This window comes from Apium graveolens, chromosome 8 (genome assembly GCF_009905375.1).
Source record: "Apium graveolens cultivar Ventura chromosome 8, ASM990537v1, whole genome shotgun sequence".
Classification (NCBI taxonomy): domain Eukaryota; kingdom Viridiplantae; phylum Streptophyta; class Magnoliopsida; order Apiales; family Apiaceae; genus Apium; species Apium graveolens.
In genome coordinates this window covers 197000342-197007225 of record NC_133654.1, presented here as the reverse complement: position 1 = coordinate 197007225, position 6884 = coordinate 197000342, and positions in this window count along the sequence as shown.

Genomic DNA, 6884 nt, shown 5'->3' with positions numbered 1-6884 from the left:
CTAGTAGAAAAGGTTACTTATTGGTATCTTTGCCTGATCAGCGAGATACCTGGTTTATGCCAAAATTCTTTTCCTTTCCCAAAATTTATTGGATGTTTCAAACTCTGTTCATACTTTACATGACAGAGGTTTTCAGGAAATGTATAAAGAAGATGTATATGTGGATATATATACATATCAGAACTTAATGAAGTATATCATAACTTCATTTCCTTTAATAATATTTCAAAGGTTTAATCTATTCAAATCTTGTCTTGTAGTCTCATCTATGTGATGAACTGGTAAAAGCTCATTATACTTTGAACAGTGGTAGTTCAAGTAGCTTTATAAATGATATAAGTGTAGTGAAGTATTTGGTAACTTCATCCCTTGTTTTTACTTATATCTAGTAAGTAATTATCTTACACATGATAAAAGATTCTAATAAGTATCCATTTAGATACTTATATTATTGTTATCACTTTATACTATCTTGCGAGCTGTAAGGCTCACTCTTGCTTTATTTCTTCATCACACAACAACAGTTAGGAAAGATGGTCAGACTCCAGCATACCCAGCGCAAGCGCGGGGGAAGCGTCCCGCGTCTTCCCGATGATGTTGTAGCTGCTATAGCTGCAGAGGTAGATCTATTGTAGATCAGACCATCTACTTTTGAGAATCAATTATGTATAATTATAACTTGTGGCAGATAATGGCAATTAACTATAAATTATCAAGTAATCATTTTGGGTGGTAATAACTTTTAAATTGTGGATTCAAAGACTTGTACTTATCTCAATTTCATCTCTGAGACTATAATGGGTTGTGGTGTGTGTTAGTGTGGGGTCACAGCATAAGGTTATTTATTATTAATTAAGTGAAGTGATATTATGGAAAGAAAGACCGTGACGACCCGGATCCCCGACCCCGGATCTGGGGGTGTTACACCAGGTCGGTGACTAATTTGAACCCATCCAACCCTCACCAAGGGGAAGTTCTTGAATAAGAAAATGCTCTTGAAGATGGTGGTGCCTAAAGGAACCCCGAGTTCATGGAATCTCAATATGAAAATGATGATCAAAGTCCATGCATTTGGATAAAGTTGACAAGGATGAGCTCTTATCTCTGAAAGTAGCTTCACGATAAAAGGATGGACGGGAAATCTTAGTCCAGTGAGGATAGAGCTCTTAAACACACATAGACGAGTTGGACTCCAGTGACAAGTCCGGTCATTTTCGCGTTCCAAACGAACTCTCATCCCGGGAGGGAAGCTTTATGTTTGCTTGATATTCCTAAATTTCTTCTTTTTGAGTTTACTAGAGTGGCTAAAAGCATCAAGGTGAACACTAGACCAGAATTCTTCAGCGAATTCTTGGAACATATTTGTCGAACTAAAACCTGTCGAACAAGGTTTCAAAGACATAGAGCAGTTGAGAAGCATACCTCACTGTGAATTTTCCTTGGCTCGACGAGCAAGCATCTCGGACACGGAGGGAGAAAGACAGTTGTTCCCGCCATCATTCCCGTTGTTGCCATCATACGAAGGGTCGCTGTGTCCTTCAGACATCTTCGAGAAGAGCTTGGTGAAATCTTAAAAAGCTTGAAGAAGATAAAACTAGAGAGAACTTGAGAAATAGAAAGTAAGGGGTGAATGAAAATGAATGCTTCTCCCTTCTTTTATAGGAAAAGGGTGACTTGCTAAAGTGGGTCATAACTCAGGCCGGTTCGCGTTTGTAGGTTGTTTACAGGTTGAATGCCGACAGACGACTAAAACTACTCAAGGAAAGTTGAAAAAGCGTATAAATAACGAGTAAAAGCTCTATTTGAATAATAAGTCGGAGAACAATAGCTGAATTCATGGAGACAGTCCCGAGTACGCTTAATTAAATCCAAAATCAAGTGTTCATTTTTGATTAAAATTAACAACGCTAATCTCCCTAATTAAGAAAACAAATTAGGAAATTTTGAACTGAACTTCAAAGAAAACTGATTTATAATAATTGAAGGTTTTTCAGCCGTGATCGCCTAGACGGCGACCACTCCTGGAAGGGTTATTATTCCTAGACAATCTAACTACTGAATTACAGAAGGAGGTTGAATGGAATTCTGATTTCTTTTCGATTTTAAAACTTCTTACAAATATAAATATAACAATGTTTGAATAGGCTAATTGCGGATAAGAAATATTCAAGTATTCAAACATAAAGTAAATAAACAAGGATGTTTAAAACTTTCTGGTGGATTGTTATTTCCACCAGAGATATATATAAATATAGAAGATCTCTGTGATGCAAAAGCACACAGATGCTTACAAGAATTTTTACAAACTTAAACTTGAGAGTTCTAAAAGATACAGCTTACAAATGCTCTCTAGTTCTTGCTTGTTTTTTACTGTGTCAATTGATAATTAACTCTTTTCTACACTTGGTTTATATATCACAAAGTTATATATGTAGTAAGACAAAACATAAGTCTATTATCTAAGTCTAATCACATGTTTCTTCATTTCTCAGTCCAATGCAATCCAGATAGATATGGCATCTTTGAACGTCCCTGTTTTGCAGGGAATTAGAAATGCTTCTTGATCTTCATAATCCTGATTACAGGCTGCCACATTCCTTTTGTTAGGTCCCGAATTATCGTAGAAGGGGGTTGAATACAATAATCACTAAATTAAAAAATTCTTTCGAATATTTTACGGATATAAAATTTAGTGTTCAGTTGGTGGTTCCGTGTTCTTGAGCTGAATAGTGTTTGGGACAGTAAAACGAGGAAAACAAGATATTTGGGGAAATATAAATATTCATATATAAATCTGCGAGGGGTGTTGCTACACTCCGGTTAATAAATTAACCGGCTACAATCTAAGAACAATAAAGTTCCTAGCTTCTACAAAGATTTACAAATCAAATCCTATACAATAATCTAGCTTTTGTTTGTCTAAGGATTTAATTATCGGGTAAAGATTATAATGCCCCTATGAATATACAAAAGTTAAATTGGGCATTATAACATTACTCCGGTGAGAAGAATAATTGGTATGGATTTGTGTGTATATCTCCTCTGTATCTCTTTGCTGCAAATCTTCAGCTCTTTGGGAGAGAAGAAGATGAACAGAATAACTAAATTAAAATTTCTTAGTGCTTTTGCTGCTTTGTGTAGATTTTATATCAATAATGTGTGGTTGAGGAGAGAGTTGCGTCCAGGGCTTTTATCACTTACTTGCGCACACAGAGGGAATAATTATACTTAGTTTATTTTCTAACAAGAGTTACTTGCGACCGGGATGTAGGAGTGTAAGTTGCCTTAGAATTTTCAGCTCCTATTACCTGCGACCAAGTAACTCTAGTGAGTTACTTACAACCTCCCTTTGCAAGTATAACGTACTTGCGACTCTAATAGTACATGTACAACCACTTGTACTTAAACAAAATATGTATCATGTGGTTTCTTTTGCACATAAAACAAACGCCACCTTGTTTTTTGATTTTCTTTTTTTGTTTTTGTTTTTCTTGTTTTTATTTAAGTTTAAACTGTAACTAAATTAATTTATAAACTAAACTTAAATATAACTTATATAAAATAAACAAATTTAGATTTATCAAATAAACTTATTTAATGTTTATAAAATAAATTATTTTAAGTTTATTAATTTAATTATATTAAAGTCCATTAAATAAATTAATTTAATTTAATAATTAAACTTTGAACTAGGCCAATTCCTCGAGTCATTCAGCTGTATACCATGCGCACCTCTTCTCGTACTTTATCAGATAAACGTTCAATCCAAGTACGTTCCTCAACTTAACAATCCTTTTAAAAATAATACCCAGATTCCTTTCACGAGCGGTTGACGCCTAGTGCAACTGGTCTGGTTCACAGACGATTAACCCCGATTTAGGTCTTCGTATTATGGCCTTGATTACATTGTTAAGCTTGCAACAACTTTATCGCTTTAAACACTGATTGTCAATAAACAAATGTACTTTCACTGGAATCATTTCTGGTACTTTAGATAACATTCTCATTGCTACTACAATCTTGAATACTCGATTCACTATTCTTCACCGACGCTTGAACATATAAATGAACTCCTATCAGTGAGTATAACTTCAAGACTGCAACTGTCTTCTTTAACCTCTGTCTATACTCTATCTTCAATTCTTCAGATTTCTATGCTTCATACACTGTCTATCTTCAATCAATGCCAATACACTGAAATATTCCTGTGACACTTATACACTGAATCTTCATCATTTCTGAAACACTGAAAGTCTTTAACCTTTATTCTTCACCGAGGCATGAACATATTAATGAGCTTCTTTCAGTGACCTGTAAATAGACTTCAAGCTTTCTTCTAATCTTGATTCTTTGTATTTGCCTTGTCTTTATTTCTTTTGATTTCTTGCGTACTCGTGTTATTATTAACCTGTCTTGTTCTAGTGTTGTTCTCATATTGAGTTATCACGTAACTGTTCATACAACTACGCAGTCTCACCAACAATCTCCCCCTATTTGATTGTTAAACCTAACAAACAAATTAAATAGAGAGGATAACCCGACTAACAACTTGGAAAAAGTAAAGTACCAGGACTTGTAAATAATGCTGCTGGTTTTCTGGATCAAATACTGCATTTCCAGATTTTTTGAGTAACTGAAATGAAAGATGCTTGTTCCTCTAGCACTGAAGTGATATCAAGTAGTTTCATCTTCATTTCCTTGGTTCTTCAAATCTCTGCCAGATAACACTTCTCAATATTGAAGTAATCATCAACAGCTTCTTTTGTACAACCATATTTTCTGTTGAGAAGCACATATCTGATAAGTGGCATTTTATACCACTTAGAACGTCTTATAATAGCTTAAATTGGTGTCTTGAAATCAAGTATTTTGTGTATTTGATGCGTTTTTCTAGTGTTTGTGCATTTCAGGGTATTAGTTGTATTTCGGGAGAGAATTCATCAATAATAAGCCTTGGCATGTGTTTAGTATTACAAGTGGGAAGATAGGAGCAGATTGCAGCGAAGAAATGGAGCAAAAATAGAGCATTTTCCAGTAGGGAGCTGAGCGCCCGCTCAGCTCTGCTGAGCGACCGCTCAGGAAGCTGAGCGCCCGCTCAGGAATGCTGAGCGACCGCGCAGGGTCGTATTATTAGAATAATTATTTTAGACTCCTATTTCTGTTTGGCTTCCAACTTCTGAGTTATATGGGTTTTATGGGACTCCTATATAAGTAGATTACAGAGACGTTTCACAAAGGTTGGATCGTAGTATTAATCAAGGAGCGAAGGAGATAAGGAAGAAGACCGTTTTAGCACACCGCAACGAAGAGGAAGCATATTTTCTTGTGATTCTTTATTTCGTTGTAACGTTAGATGCTAGTTTTCTTTACTTTGAACCTATTTACTCTTGTGACGTACTCTGGTTAATATAAGTAGTTTTAGTTATTATTCTCGTGTGTTATTATCATGTTTTCATATGAACCTATGATGACAATGAGTGTTGTCATAGGCTAATCGTGATCATGGGGTCATAACAGATTTACTATGGAGTTCTTTAGTTAGTTGTTTAATACCTTAGTGTGTGATGATTGTATGATATCTAGTATTGATTGTGCGTATTCGTCTTATGTGCGTCGCGAACATATAAGATAGGGTGTTAATCTCTTGTGAAGCGACGGTGGATCTTGAGATTTAGAACTTGCCATGCTAGCATAGGTTCATGTACGAGTATGCATGATTAGTGGGCAACTCTAACCGTTTTATTCGCCCTGTGTAATCAAAAAGAAAAACTTGTGCTTAAATCGTTATGTTGTCAATTTCTGTAGACATATAGGGACTCAACATAATTGATGCCTATTCAACTTCTATCTTAATTGTGGATGTTTGGTAGAATGGTATTAGTATAATGAAAGTTGGCTTTTATCAGTTTCGTGTTATTCAATTAATATCATCACTGTTGCATGCTAAGGGTAATAACAATAGCTATTGAAGGAAGTAGTAATGAAGTTGTGATCTCATGATTGTTTTAATATTGTTAATTTAAGTGTTAATTAAGTGTGTAATTCTAGTGCTTAATTGTAGTTAATAATTAGTTAATAAAATCTAAGTGTTATTATTTTAACATTGAGAAGTAATCATACACTGGTGAGTGAGTTTAATTGAACATAATTAGTCTGAGTCTCTGTGGGAACGAACTAGAAATTATTATATATTACTTGCGAACGCGTATACTTGTGTGTGTTATTAACGCGTGTTTTCGCCCTAACAATATCTCTCTTGCTTCTCCCCCTATGAGAATCAACTGCTTAAAGGAGATCACATTCGTTTACCACCTCTCCCGTATAATAGGATCCGCAGATAAAAACCAGTGGTACTCTCCTTTTTGGAAAACAGCTTCTCCCATTATGAAGAATAGTGATGAACCAAATAACTTCTTCTGATCACTAGGAAATCACCTTCGTGTTTACCACCTCTCCCGTACAATAGGATCCGTAGTTACAAACAACAATGGTGTGGTGTAGTGTACATGTGCTTTACCTTTTTCCTCCTGCCTGCTATTTCTCCCCCTTGGTTGAGAAATCCTCCAAACTATTACTTAAGCTTTTATCTCCCCGTTAGAGAAGGGATGTATGCCATTGTCTGAAGGAGTTCTCATATTTCACTTAATTGGAAAAAATAACAAGTCAGAGTCTGATCAACCATGTCCCTTTAAATGCTGCAAGAATGACTTCACTATTGATCATCATGTTCACTAATCTTCTCAACTCCTTATACCTCCCAACTGTGAGATCACCAATTGTTACCAATTGTTAGCTCCCAACTTGTTAGGTCCCGAAGAATTCTAATCTAATCTGTAAATGTTAGGTCCCTGAGAGTTAGGTTCCAATTATAAACAAATTCGAGA